General features: G+C 44.4%; 1 non-coding gene across 1 annotated transcript; it reads left to right on the top strand.

The window, feature by feature from the left end:
* The first annotated feature begins 15,488 nt into the window (after nucleotides 1-15,488).
* Nucleotides 15,489-15,560, top strand: trnag-ucc (transfer RNA glycine (anticodon UCC)). The gene has a single exon. It is a non-coding gene; the product is annotated as a tRNA-Gly (tRNA).
* Nucleotides 15,561-16,130: the final 570 nt, after the last annotated feature.

Raw genomic sequence — 16,130 nt, forward strand, 5'->3', positions numbered from 1 at the left:
TGTACTTAATAACTTGAACGGGAATGGGCTGTTCACTACACCAAAATCGACGGGGGCATTCGACTGGCTCGCACAACCTGACAACCACAGGGACACCGCCAGGCCAGTACAGCAAACTCGGGCAATTGAACGAAGGCAGTGCTGGAACAGTGTGAAATTAGAACACTGAGTGACACAGTGCTGGTCCAGGCAATGTCGCCCAGGGCCATCTACCCTCTCCCTCTCCCCTCAGGCACGACAGCAGTCCACCACACAACAGAGGCAGCTTCAACAGGCTGCCTACACTGTGGCTGATCCCTTCCCCCGTGCTCCAGAAACTAACTATGGCTATCGTGAGAGTGAGTTTTCACAGGCGATCTCAATATGTCTCTCAAACGCCCCGTCTGAAATTCCGATGATGGATGTGAAGGTGGTGTGGAGCTGGTCATTTCTTTTGTGTTGGATACTGGGTCTGTCCAACCGTCTGCGGCTTCCGACTCGGAAAATTACCTGAGTTGCAAGACCCTCTGCACTGTACGGTTTTTGAGAATACCCATAAGAGACCCACTCTCCTAACCCATTAACTCCAGTGTTGGCCCTGCCACTGCGACTGATGCTGCTATTATTTCAGTCTCTTGCCCAGTCGCCCTCCTGAGCCGGCAGACCTGATGTAAATTGAATGCCAGTATCCACTGTTCCTCTGAGGATCTTACATTAGAGAACCTGTCGTCCATTATTCCATGCTGTGGGCAATAATTTCACACAGCCCTGAACCCTCTGACCAGATAAGCTCCTGATGCTCTTGGTCATGCTCCAATTCGCCTATCTGCGCTCTTCTCGATCCCGACTTGCCCTGTTGTCAATGGCCCCTTTCTATCGACAGTTCACTGACTCCCTGCTCCCAGTGGGGTGCGCAATTGACGGTATTGAGTTGTCATGCATCCCACCAGAATTAATTGAAAATAGCGACACACCACGGTGATATGTAATAACAAAGTAGATACTTGTGTAATCTAAGGACTTCAAGGTGACCTTCTTAGTAAATGCGGGTGCTATGATGTTGTTGTACCTCTGCATTGACAGCTAAAGTGACGTCAAGCTGCTATCTGTTTTCTCTGTTGGTTTTGATCATTCGGGCTCTCCTCTGATTGCCTGTGGACGACAGGGTGCCGACAAACTGGGTCCTATCTGCGTGGTTTCTGCTGTAATTTTCAGAGGGGATGAGCAGCTGCTGTTGGTCACGGGAAGTGACTGTGAGGCCCCCAACCCCCACTCCCCCGAAACCACACAACTCCCCATAATCCAGTTATTGCAGTCAGCAGCTGATCTACCCTGTCAGGACACACTGGATCCTCCTTACCCTGAACTTTTTAAAGGACAGTCTGCTGCCATGGATTTGCCAATGGCTGGATATGATGTGTTTTGCTTTCAATTTCACTTTCATCTCTGGCCACATGTAAGTTCTTCAGTTTAAGCTTGTAAACCTTCCAGAAAATGTCCGCTCGCTGATCCCTTTTTGTCAACTTAACCAGGTTACCCACGCGTACACACCACCTCAGCACTCTCTACTTGAACTTGCCCACATTGACTTATTGATCTTCTCCAGCCTTGTTCCTGTGCCCAAGCACCCTGCAGGAACTTTAATGAATCAGGTAGCAATCTGAATCTAATTGATGTTAAATGTTTGTTCGTAGCCAATGTCTCTCCAGAGCTGTTGTTTGAAAGTATAGGTAACAGCCTTTAAATATGATTGCTGCATTCTCTGAACCGGAACATCCTCTGCCCACATTGATTGAACGACGCCCCCTCCTGACCGACCGTTAATTGACCAGTTCTGACAATGTTGCATTCAAGACTTTTCCTACCTTGCCCATGTGGCCACACCTCCTGATTCCAATCCTGGTCCCAGCATTTCATAGCTTCCAGTAATACTTTGGCACTTTTGCTCAATTCCACCACAAACCCCATTCCCGACCTATTACTATGTGCTTCCAAGCAACTTTGGACAAGAAAGTTGGGATGCAGATGTTCTGTTTTGCACCCTTATCATTTTGTTATCTCATCATTCATGCACTTCCATTTTGTTTTCGTTCCCTCCGGTTCTTCAGAATTTGCAAATGACACAAATTGAAAATGCAGGAAACAGGGAAGAGAAGAGTAGCAGAATTTAGGAGGATACATGCAGAAGTTAGTTCTATTCGGTCTGAGGATGAAAGTGGTCCACAGGATTCCTGATATCCTCACAATGAACTAGTCAGAGCCAGACTTCCTTATTGTTAGTGGCCAATTAATATGAAGCACGGAGTATCAGTGAAACAGACACGAGAGAGGCGAGAGCTTTCTGTTTGTCATAAAGAGCAAAACAGTCACGTAATGACCGTGGGGGAGAGACATTTCCTGTATTTAATCAAAATCACACCCTGACATGGCGAACCCTCCAACTACCTGAGGGATTGTGATTTGTAAAGCATATTCCACGTGAAGCTTGTTCAGAATCAATCACAGATTTTTTAAAATATGCAATCTTCTAGATTGATCCTGAAGGCAGAAGTTTTAGAGACACTGCAGAAAAGATTTACCACCATGCTTCCAGGACTGGAGGGCATTTTTCTTATCAAGTATTATTGAGGGGCCGAGGGCTTTTCTCATTGGAGTGAAGAAGGATGCGGGGTGAATTGATAAAGGTGTATATGATGATAAGAACCACAGATAGAATGAATAGACAGAGACCTCTTCCCAGTACAGAAAAGTCTTCATAAGGGGGCATAATTTAAAAGTGATTGGAGGAAGATTTCGGAGAAATGAGAGGGAAGTTCTTTCTATGCACCGACCAGAATCTGTGGTGGTGGTAGTTCAATCAGATGCATTATGGATATTTATGCGACTCTTGGATAGGCACATGGAAGATAGGTTATGCAGATTAGTTTGATCTTAAAGTAGATTAACCAATCAGCACCTCATCGAGGGCTGAAGGGCCTGTAATGTACTCTTCTGTATCAATTGTCCTCCACGTTATTGACTCCACTGTCAGTTAAAGTTCTGATACCATATATCCCCCTGAACGATAACGTTTAAGAACTTCTCACCATTTTCAACGGGATCATTCAGTTTCTGTTCGATTCCTCCGACAAACGTGAACAAATTTTGTAATTGTACCATTCTCTACCACGACCTCTGGAGAGCAAGTGGGAATACAGCGTTGAGATAGGGAATCAGGCATGATCACATTGAATGGAGAGCAGGCTGTAGGGGCTGAATGGCTTCGTCCTGCTCCTGGTTTCATTTAGCTAAATGTCCTCTTCAAAATCTCATCCTAAAAAGTATCAGTGATTACATTGGGGAAGCACATCAGCAGTTATTTTCGTTGAGATTTTCCTGCATCTTGAAAATTTGATTTTTCTTTGTAGTGACGATGAACAGTCAGTCTGAGAATCAAAGTGGTCCTCAGGACTCCTGATGGCGTCTCAGTGACAAATTTCATAGGAACACTTTCTTATTGTTAATGACCAATCGCATGCAATAAAGAGAGACACTTCATGGAACTTCCGGATTGTTCACGGACCCTGGATGTTAATTTTCTTTGTGGTTTACAGACTATATAAGTGTAGAGGAATTACACTGGATATCCGTAAGTAAAGTGAGGATGGATATTTATAAACCCTGCCAAAAAACCTTAAGGGTATCCGAAAATGTTTTAAACGTAATTGAGCGGTTTTGAAATTTATTCAACATTGTCGAGGGAATGGGAGATAATTTCAGAAACCGAGAGAGACTCACAGACACAGATAGAGAGCCACAGCCACAGGTGCAGGATAAGATTGCCCTGGAGGTGTTTCGGAGCTCACTCTGTGACCCACAATAGGCAAGGCAGCAACAGATGGAATACAGTCATTTTCTGGTTATATGGACGATGTTTTGTTTACTATCTGGCACAGTATTGTCCCTGTCCTGGGAGGGTTTGATGTGGAAAATGTAAAGAGGGATTTATTCTTTATCTTACTCAGTGCTGTTCCTGTCCCGGGAGTGGTTGATGGGAACAGTGCAATTGGGCTTTAAACTGTACTGAAACCTATGCCTGTGCTTTTCTGTTAGAGATTGATGGGGACAGTGTCGGGTGCTTTAAACAAAACTTAACCTCATGCTGAACGTGGCCTGAGATTTCAAAAGGTTCCAGTCTATTGTTGGATTACTCGACATTGAACCTATTTATAGATTCCAGAAGCAACAACGATATTTTCTCCCTATCTAATCCTGCAGTTCCTGTCATTGACTCTCAAACTTTCATCATTTTAGTCTATTCAAAATTCCAGGGATACAGTCCTGGGCTTGTGTCATTTCCATGGCCATTGAACCCGTGCCGTCCAACTATAGTTCTGTGAATCTACGCTGCATTCATTTGCACATGAACTCCCAAGTCCCCAACCCGTTCTTGCCTTTCCCTGTTTATAAAGTCGCTGTCAGCGCTGTGCTGACATGAAATGGCAACCTGAAACAAACCTATAATGGCTACTGTCACTTTTGGAATCATTTGTCCTGGTTTGGCAGATTAAAACAAATCGTACACTTTATACATTTTCATCTCTCGGCCTCCTGCAGATGAAATAAACTAGGATGTCAATCGATGCAATTTCGATGTAAGAGGAGGGATAATCTAAACCAAATCGTACAATGGTAAACTGGATGCAGGAACAGAGAAGCTTCAGTTTGAGTCTGAATTCTGTCAGCACAGGTGAGGGGCAAATGTGTGAAAAGCTTTTTTTTCCATTCATACATTCTGACATTGTAGAAATGTTAATTTACAATTTTTTTGTAAAAGCAGGATATGGAGAACTCTGTTTCAAAATTTCCATTGATTAAGATGCAGATTCCAGAATCCTTTTAAAGTCCGTGCCCTGAGATTTTTAAGAATCTGTCTAACTTTCCAAACTTCACGACAAAAATACGATAGTAATATGACAGGTCAGCTACTGAATTGTATGTGCGTGGTCTTGTTCAGAATCTGTCAGAGATTTAGCGTGGAGTAAGATGTATTTTATCCAGATAACAGGCATTTATCAAGGACCAGCCTGACGTAATTTGCCTTCAAAGTTTGTGTTCTGTAAAAATAAAGAAATTGATTTACCATTAAGCAAGCCTCTCGGATTGTGCATCATTAGTACACATTTGTGAAAGAGCTGTGTATGTGAATGAGCTAGTGTGGCTTTGAGGTGTCTGTGACTGATTGACTGAGAGTTGGTGGCTGAGATTGGCTGAGTGAGAGGTTGTGTTCGAGTGTGAGATTCTGAGATTGGGAGTTTGCAATGCTCTACTGTGCGTGTGACTGATCATGTGTGACTGCATGACAGTGTGTCTGTGCGTATGAGCTATGTAAGAGATTGGGATAGACACTGTAGAGGCAGCTTTACTCTGTAATCTAACACACAGCTTCCCCTGACACGGGAGTGTTTGTGGACATATCTGTACATTGTATGCAACCCTATTTTTCCCGGACCCTGGGAGGTTTAGTTGGAGAAAGTGTACAGGGAAATGTACTCTGCCTATAAGCCAGTGATATAACTATGCTAAGTGCATTTGATAGGGACAGTGTGGGGATAGGGGTTGACTTCGTCATTATCTAATTCCACGGTGAACATGGTCTGGGAGTTAGAAAAGCTGAAGTGCAGAAACAGCTTTACTCTGAACTTAACCCCATTCACTACCTAAATACAATCTGACAGAACTGCAGATGCTGTCAATCAGAAACAAAACCAAAAGTTACTGAAAAATCTCAGCAGGTCTGGCAGCATCTTTGAAGAGAAATCAGCGTTAAAGTTTCAGGTCTGGCTCAGATAAATGGTGACCAGATACGACGTGGTAACTCTGATTTCTCTGTTCAGATGTTGCCAAAACTGCTGAGCTTTTATCAGCAATTTATTTTTTCCCTATTCTCTCCCTGTTCTACGAATTGCTCGCCTCAATTCGCTTAGAGACTTTGTTCTGCTGTACATCAGCTTGCTGACAACACATGGAATTCCAGTCTCTCACTCAGGCTAGAGTAAATGAATATATAATCCCAGCGGTGTGGAATTCCCCTGCCCTATCACTGTACATTTCCCTGACTCATGCACCTAACCTTCACATGTCTGATCACTATGGGCAATTTAGCATGGCCAATATTACTTAACCCGCACATGTCGAAGCAAACCAGACCATCCGAAAGAACCCCACGCAAACACGGGGAGAACTTACAAACTCCATTTACAGTCGCATGCTACTGGAATCAAACACGAGTCCCTGGAACTCTGAGGCAGCAATGCTAACCACTGAGTCACTGTGCCACCCAAACAGTTATGTTTAAAATTGGGACTGGGAATACAAAAAGCTGCAGTTTAATTTCTGCGACATTCAGTTTCTCCACAAATAAAGTTTTATGGAGTACATCAGTTCAATAAGGCAGTTCACTACCACCTTCTCAAGGGGTGATGGGAATGAGGGATAAATGCTGAGCCCAGCCAGTGATGCTCGTGTGCGATGAACAAACGAAAACCTCATCCCTTTGCCTTGCTAATACCTTGCTGCCCCTGCAGATTAACTCAATGTGTTTTAATATCCCAGGACACACAGATCCCTCTCTACGTCAGAGTCCTATAACATCGCCCCATTTAAACTAAAGTCTCTGTCGATTCTCCCTGACAGTCTCCACTTTGTACTGTAATGGACAGGGCTTTGCCCATTCACTTACCATCGCTACATCAATCTGTTTGACAGCAGCTTACTTCCACTTCACAATTTACTTGTAAACTAGTTTCACCAATAACATACTCAGTTTTTAGATCAAGACTGACTTGAGCAGATGACTTTTGGAAATCTCAAAATCCTTCTGTCACTCTCTGTTCCTTATTCAGTGTGTCTGCCTGTTTCGCTCTGCTCGCCCAGAATATCTGTGAATTGCCACATTCATCCGCTATCATTTTGGAGATGCTTCATGGTGTCCATATCTCCTGTACGATCACAGTAAAACGTCTTCACCTCCCCAGGCCCAAGTCCTGGTCATAATTGCCAAACTGTCCACATATTTGGTGACGCCATCACTTTAACTCTCCCGATTTGTGTCCAAGGTTGTGGACAATGATGTTGAATCAATTAATAAGCTCCAGATTAAAGGAGTACTTGACTGAAAATAAATACAGTTCTACTAAGGGACTGTAAAAAAAAACATCGTGATTTCCAAACATCAAAGCTTCATTAAACAATCCTGGATGTCAGATAAACAGGACATTCACACACCTGGGTCAGACTCAAGACTCAATCCCCCCGACACAGAAAGTTTCCTGTATCAAACAACATATGGTATTGGAATCAAATGCAGTTTTTGTGAGCAGGACATAGCACATGGGTTGAGGAGAATTGTCCATGTGGATGTTACGAATCAGGAATCTAATTTAGAATCCAAACTGAACAGAAACATTCCAGTAAAGAACTCTGTGATGAAGTTCTGGAATACATCTATTTTCGTTGAAAATGGGAACCCTCTTGGATAACAATCGAGAATTATTGCGTGTGCGTGTGTGTGTGCGTGCCCGCGCGCGCGTATGCACGTGTGTTTCTGTGGTGATAGTTGGGAGTGAGTTAAATTTCTATCACTTCTCAGATTATACATATCTTCAAAATGTTTGGTTAGGCATCATCGAGGGAACTTTACTCTGTATTTAACCCTGTGTTGTCAATTGATCTCACAGCTTCCTATATACTGTTTTCAAGGCTCCATCCGCTGCCACATCTTATATTTGCTGGTATCCTTTTCAGAGTGTCCTTCAGCCACTCAGTGACATCCCAGACTCAGGGAGGCAGCTGGTGTCGCATCTGCACTGTCACAGACATCTGCCTGATGTCCGAAAAATGCAATCCCCTTATCACTATTGCTCTCCCACATCTTTTGTTTTCTCCATTAATTAAATTCAGAGAAGGTTCATTTAAACTCGGAAGCAACAGTAACTTTTCGATTTGAAAATGGAGGGAGGCAGAAAACAGGGCCACTGCTGAAATTCTGTCCAAGCAACAATGTTCAAACATTTCATCGTTCTGTGGTTCCTAACATTTATACATTTCCTGTACTATAGTATTGAAGTATTTCAGGGGGTTGGTGCTGCCTTGTTACGGAATGATGAAATGAGAATAAATGACCTATTTCTCCAAAAATATCTAGTTGCTTTCATTCAGAAAGTGGTTGCTGGTTCCTCTCGCGCCGACCAGAGGGGATCGCTCTCCCTCACCTCACGGCCCTGGCACGAGTCACCTGTTGCCTCCTCTCGCTTCCTCGGTGTCAGACTTTCCCCGCTAGTTGTGGCCATTCTTTTTGTGACGTCACTGCGCAGCCGCTTGCGCCGTTGCGTCTTTCAGGGCATTGTGAGACTGGTAGAAATAATAGAATGTACAGGGACAGGAGCAAAGTGTCCCAGAGAGAAAAAATCTGCTGCTTGTACAGTGACACTGCGAAGCCAGCAGAGGGCGGTATTTTATCACTTTAAACAAAAGAGGGACAGACAGTGACAGAGAGAGTCAGATACATTTCTTCATCAAATTTTAATTAATTCATTGATTGATCAACTCACGTTAATACTTCTGGTAATATTGAATCGACACCCTCACTCCCAGGCCTCCCTCCCCTGTTTTGGGTAGTTCTTGTGCAGGTGGCCCTCTTCCTCACAACATTTGCAGCTCTTGGACTCCTTGTGCTCCTTACTCTGATATACTCCTCTTTGCAGTTCCTGCTGAGGTTCATTTTACAGTCGGCTACCATACATCCAGAAGAATGTAAAGTCTCACACACTCTCATTACTAGGATGAATATTTGAATCACAAGCATTCATATTACCTGTGTGGTATTTCAATAGTCCCATGCATTGCTGAAACCTTCAGGACGACGGGCTTATAGCCGAGAACTGGGATTTGTGTGTGTGGATCTTCATTGTCTGATAGGACCATTCGTTAATATGTTTCCCTCTGAGCTATAAAGAACAAATGAACACAAGAAATAGGAGCATGAGTCTGGAATTCGGCTCCTCGAACCTGCTCCGATTTTTAATACAATCATGGCCGATCTCATTTACGAAGTGCTTTAAGAGGTTAGGAATGGCAAACATTAACTCCCAGATTGCTGAGATCCTCGATAATTCGCCACGATTGTAATCGATCCATGCAGACCCCATCTCTCTGGCACTTCACTCATCTCTGGAACATCTGGATAACATGGACACCTCCATCAGACTTCTGTATATTGGCTTTAGCTCTGCCTTGAAGACCCTAATGCCAACAAGACTCATCGACATTTCTGAGTCCTAGGACTTTCCTCACATCGAGAACAGGATCTTTGACTTTCTGACCTGCAGATCACAATGAATGAGGAGAGTTGGAAACTCCTCCTCTTCAATAATACACAATACTGCTGCCCTTCAAGACTGTGTACTCAGCCCCCTTCAATATTTCTTACCCTCTTATGAGTGTACAGAAAAATTCAGCTCTAACTCCATTTACAGATTTACTAATGACACCACGATAGTGGGTAGGTCTCAAAACCGACCTAGATTACACCTCCTCCCACCCAGCCCTGTGTAAAAACGCCATCCCATATTCTCAATTCCTTCACTTCCTCCGCATCTGCTCCCAGGTGGACCAATTTCAATACCGAACAACCCCGATGGCCTCCTTCTTCAAAGACCGCAATTTCCCCTCAGACGTGGTTGACGATGCTGTCCACCACATCTCCTCCACTTCCCGCTCTTCCGCCCTTGAACCCCGCCCCTCCAATCGCCACGAGGACAGAACCCCACTGGTCCTCACCTACCACCCCACCAACCTCCAGATATCGTATCATCCTTCATCATTTCTGCTACCTCCAAACAGACCCCACCACCAAGGATATGTTTCCCTCCCCTCCTCTATCAGCGTTCTGGAAAGACTCCCTCCGCGATTCCCTTGTCAGTTTCACAACCACCACGAACTCAACCTCCACTCCCAGCAACTTCCCCTGCAACCGCAAGAAATGCAAAACTTGCGCCCAAAACTCCCCCTCACTGCCCTCCAAGGCCCCAGGGGATTCACCTGCACCTCAATACACTACATTTACTGCATCAACTGCACCCGATGTGGCCTCCTCTACAGTGCGGAGACAGGCCGCTTACTGGCGGAGCATTTCAGAGAACCCCTCTGGGACACCCGCACCAAACAACCCAGCTGCCCTTTGGCTGAACACTTTAACTCCCCCTCCCACTCCGCCAAGGACATGCAGGTCCTTGGCCTTCTCCATCGCCAGACCATGGCAAGATATGCCTGGTGGAAGAGCACCTCATCTTCCGCCTAGGAACCCTCCAACCACTAGAGATGAATGCAGATATCTCCAGCTTCCTCATTTCCCCTCTTCCACCTTATCTCAGTGGCAACCTCGGACTCTGCACCGCCTTCTTGACCTGCAATCTTCTTCCTGACCTCTCCGCGCACTCACTCTCTCCGACCTATCATCCTCACCTTAACCTCCTTCCACCTACGCATTCCCAACGCCCCTCCCCAAGTCCCTCCTCCCTATCTTTTATCTTAGCCTGCTTGGCACACCTTCCTCATTCATGAAGAAGGGCTTATGCCCGAAACGTCGATTCTCCTGCTCCTTGGATGCTGCCTGACCTGTTGCGCTTTTCCAGCAACACATTTTTCAGCTCTGATCTCCAGCATCTGCAGTCCTCACTTTCTCCTACAGGAAATAGAGCTTAGTGACATGGTGTAAAGACAACAATCTTTCCCTCAATGTCAGCAAAACAGGGAACTGGGTATTGACTTCATGAATTGGACTGAAGGACACACACTGGTCTCTGTCATTGGTGCTGATTTGGAGGTGATGGACAGCTTCAAGTTCCGAGTAATAAATATCACAAACAATCAGTCTATCCTTGTCAACTCTACAGCCAAGAAAGAACATCAATGCATCTACCACCTCAGACGGGGAAGAAAATTTAGCATCTTAGCAATGACTCTGATCAATTTTAATATTTCACTGCAGAAAACATTCTATCCAGACGCTTCGTATGGTAACTGCTCTGGCCGTACTGCAAGAAATTGCAGAGATGCGTGTATCTAACCCAATCGAACACGCAAATCACATTTCCTTCCATGGACTCGGTCTTGAATTCCCACTGCTTCAGGAATGCAGCCAACACAATCAAAGGCCCCTCCCACCACCGCAATGTCTTTCCAACCTCTTCCATCGGACAGAAGATGCAAATCTTTGAAAATACGCACCAATGGATTCAGGAACAATTTCTTCCGTGCTGTTATCAAACTTATGAATGGACCTGTCATATATAGAGTTGATCCTTTTCTGCACCTGTTTAAAAGCTGTGAAACTATATTAAACTGATGTCCTTATGTAAGGTATGATTTGTGCTGGAGAGAATGCAACACAATATGCTTCACTGTTTCTCAGAATGCATGACTATCATAAAACATGCAAAATCAATCTGCATACCACGCATCTGGGTCTGGTCTGCTCGATAACACTTTAAACCTATGTCTCCTGTTGTCTGTGTAAAAGACTTCCATTATCCATTACTTCCATGCCTGTCATAATTTCGAAAGGATCTATTTCGTATCCCTCAGCCTCGACGTTCATATGAAAGAAATGATTTATTATATTGTCCCGTATCATTTATGATGGGAGCTGGCAGGACTACAGATATTATGTCTGATCCGTGAGTGCTGAAGTCAGTTAGCCTTGTCTATCCGTTGCTTCTTTTGGTTTCTGGCATGCAACATTTCTGTGTCGTAGCTTCACCAGGTTGACACCTTACGTTTAGATATACCCAGTGTATGCACTCATAGAACATAGAACATAGAAAAGTACAGCACAGAACAGGCCCTTTGGCCCACGAGATTTAATCCTAATGTCAAATATAGTAACTTAACCTACGCACCCCTCAACTCACTGCTATCCATGTACATGTCCAGGAGTCGCACCAATGTTCCCAATGATTCTGCTTCCATGACCACAGCTGGCAACCGATTCCATGCATTCACAACTCTCTGCGTAAAGAACCTACCTCTGACATCTCCTTTATACCTTCCTCCTCATATCGTCAAACTATGACTTCTCATACCAGTCAATCCTGTCCACGGGAAATGTCTCTTCCTATTGATTGTATCTATTCCACACATTATTTTCTATCCCTCGAACAGGTCTCCACTCTTCCTCCTTCTCTACAGAGAGAAAAGTCCGAGCTTATTCCAACTTTCTTCATAAGGCAAGCCCTCCAGTCCAGGCAGCATCCTGGTAAACCTTCTTTGCGCTTTCTCCGAAGCCTCGGCATTTTCCTATAGTAGGGAGACCAGAACTGGATACAATATTCAAAGAGTGGTTTCACCAGGGACTTGTAGAACTGCAGCAAAACCTCGCAGCTCTTAACCTCAATCCCCCTGATTGAAAACCAGTACTCCATATGCTTTCTTAATAACCCTATCCACTTGGGTGGCAACTTTGAGGGATCTATGTACTTGCATATCCAGATCCCTCTGGTCATCCACACTGCCAAGGAACCTGTCTTTAAGCTTATATTCAGCATTCGCGTTCCTCCTTCCAAAATGCATCACTTCGCGTTTATCCAGGTTGAACTCCATCTGTCATGCCCAGATCTGCATCCTATCTATGTTGCGCTGCAGCCTGAAGTAGCCGTCTATATGTTCTCCATAATGAGGTAGAATTAACTTGCAGTGCAGCTTGCTCAGCACCACAGTCACAAACATTCTCTGTCTCCACCATCCACACTCAGTAGCAGTGGAATACACCACTGACAAGATGCACTGTAGAAATTCCCCAAAGTTCCTCACAGAGCAGCTTCCCGAACCACAACATTATCGCGTGGAACACTGAGCACAGCAGATACATGGGACACCAATTGACAATTCCACACCAAGCCACTAGCCACCCTGGCTCGGAAAAACGTCTCAGTTCCACAAGTGCCATTCGTTGGAAATCCTCGAACTCCCTCCCTTACATCATTATGGGTTTATCTGGACAAAATGAATGGCAGCAGTTCAAGATGCTAACTCATCGTCAACTTCGCCAGAACAATTATATCTAAGTAATACGTGGTAACCCAGCGGCAATGAGCCAAACACATTAATGAACCACAAAATAAAGGTCACTGTTTGAAACACACGTGCTCCAATGCTGAGCTTTTGTGTCCATATTCGAGAAAATTGAAATACGATTTCATTTGAATGCAACAAATTCTGAACAGTCTTCAGAGGGTAGATGGTGAGAAATTGATCCTGTGAGTCTGGGTATCTGAAACACGATAACACAGTCTCAGGAGTTGCGGAAAAGCTCAGCAGGTCTCACAGAATCTGCGAAGAGAAGTCAGTGTTGAAGTTACATCATTTACAGATTTTTTGATTATTATTGACACACCCTCAGGGTAAGGGCAGGTTATTTGGGAATGAGATGGGGAGGGAGCCATTAACTCACAGGCCTCTGAGTCTTTAATATTCTCTGTCCCTGACGATTGTTGATGCACCCTCATTGATTGCATTTCAGATTGGAAGACACAGGTTGCTGGTTTCTCAGGGAGTCACGGGATATGTGGATTGCACAGGAAACTGGATATGAAATCTAAGTTTAGCTTTGATTGGATTGACTACTAGAACAGAATGAACATGTTAAACAGGCTCTCATTTTTTCTTCAGCGTTAACCCCATTCCAATTGTTCAGTAATTATTACTTTTCTAACTTCCTACCGCTCTGCTGAATTCCCCTACTCTCATAACACATGAGATAACCTTTCCCTTCTCTCGGCAGATGTTGCATGACCTTATCAGATTCCTCTGAATGGCCTGTGTTTATTTCAGAGATAAATTATAACTCCATATTCCTGTTTTTGTGAGAAAAAACATTCTCCAACCCGTTTCCTTTAATTCTATTTGTTCACAGAGAAAGGAGGCATTGATCTGTCCAAATGCATTACATGCTCATGAGGGCATAAATATATTGTGATGATTTTTAAAATACAATATATTAAACATAATGAAATTCATGATGAAAACACGAGACCCAATTCGATCTTTAAGGGGCAGGAATTCAGTCATGCGAGGTGAAAGTGAGGACTGCAGATTCTGTAGATCAGTGTCAAGATTAGAGTAATACAGGAAAAGCAAAGCAGGTCAGGTAACATCCGAGGAGCAGGAGAGTCGACATTTCGGGCAAAACACCATCATGGAGAATGAGGCTGGGAGTGTCCATCGTGGACAGATAAATGGGAGGGAGTGGGGCTGCGGAGAAGGGAACGGAGAGCGCAATTGATGGATGGAGGTTGGTGTAAAGGTGATTGGTCGGAGAGGACGGTGGAGCGGATAGGTGGGAAGGAAGATTGGCAGGTCGGACAGGCCATGAGGATGGTGCCGAGCTGGCAGGATGGAACTGGGATAAGGTGGTCAGAGGAGGAAATCAGATAAATGGTAAAGGCCACATTGATGCCCTGGGGTTGGAGGTTCCTGAGGAGGAAGATCAGGTGTTCTTCCTCCAGGCACCGGGTGGTGAGTGGTGATAAAGAAGTTCCAGGTCCTGCATGTCCTCGGCAGATTCGGAAGGGGAATTCAATTCTCCCTCCGCCAGTTGTTGTTTTGTATGTTGCTTCTGACCCATCACAACACAGATCTGAGTGAATGTGCAAACAACCGCTGTCTGTACATTTCACTCAGAATAATGTCAATAACCGGACGGATTAAAACAAAATGCAAACTGTGTTGAATGCTGGATGAAGGGAATCATGTTACTGTAGAGCCTTTACAGCACTGAGATCAGGCTTTCGGCCCATCATTCACAAACCAGTCTGCACTCCCTCTTGAAACCTCTCCAATTACCCAGATCCCTGTCTGATTGAAGACTGTGTGGAGTTTGCACATTCTCCCCTGGTCTGCGTGAGTTTCCTACGGGTGCTGCAGTTTCCTTGCACAGTCCAAAGATGCGCAGGTTAGGGTGGATTTGCAACGCTCTATAGTCAATAGTGTCCAGGTGAGTGTTGGTTATATGGTTAGCCATGAAAAATGCGGGGTTACAGGAATAGCGGAGAGGGTGAGACTTGGTGGGATGCATGAAGAGCCAAATAGCCTGTTTCTACACTGTAAGAATTTTATGATCCTATACTCCATCCCATCTATATCTGTGGATGAAGAGGACTATCACCTGATCAAACATCCCCTTCAATGAGTCAACGTTTGTTTTCTATCTGACAAAGAACTGCAGATGTTGCAGATCTGAGAAACAGCACAAAAATTGCTGGGAAACTCAGCAGGTCCGGCAGCATTTGTGGGGAGTGAACCTTTTGGATCCAGTGATTGTTCTTAAGGGCTGAAGGCTTCTGGTTCTGATGTTTTCAGACCTGTTGACGTTTTACAAGCAATTTCTTGTTTTGCTTTCAGCCCCAGTTCAGTTGGTGACTATCACGGCCTTGTTATGTGTGTTTGGGAAAAGGGGCAGTTTAGCGCCTAACGCGGTGGTGGTGTAATCGTGAGCATAGCTGCCTTCCAAGCAGTTGATCTGGGTTCGATTCCCGGCCATCGCAGTGTTGTGACTTTTCCTGTGGTTTTGCACGGAAAAGTCTTGAGCACCAACGTTGCATTCTGTGGCGAAATGGATTTGTCAGGTTTCTTTAGGGTTTTCATGCCGGTGTTTCCTGTTAATTGCCGTGACAATCCGGGCAGCGTTGCTCTAAAGCTTTCCACTCTGCTGTCCATTGCTTATTTGAATATTGTTCGCAACATAAGGTTCGTTTTGTTTTGTTCGAAAAGTGAGAGATTGCTATCGTCAGAAACCTGAAATAATTACAGAACCTGCTGGAAATTCGGAACAGATCCAACAGCTTCTATCTTGGACAGGAAGGAGGTTTAAATGCGTAAAATTTCTTCAAGGTTAAAATACATTTGCACCTCAAAACCATTTGGAAGCTTAAGAATTACAAACATCACATTATACCTTTTCCTCATCCGTTCACGTTTCACAATATCATTCCGGAAGCAGGAAGACCAGTTTTTTTGTGGTTTATGCAATGTTACTATATTCGAACTTTGACTGTTTCGTAGTTAAATGATGTTTGATTTCCTTCAGTTTTCCAATAGAGTTGGTTTGTCCACAC

The sequence above is a fragment of the Chiloscyllium plagiosum genome, unplaced genomic scaffold, assembly GCF_037043375.1.
Source record: "Chiloscyllium plagiosum isolate Xiang-an unplaced genomic scaffold, Cpla_swu_hap1 HiC_scaffold_39, whole genome shotgun sequence".
NCBI classification, from domain to species: Eukaryota; Metazoa; Chordata; class Chondrichthyes; order Orectolobiformes; family Hemiscylliidae; genus Chiloscyllium; species Chiloscyllium plagiosum.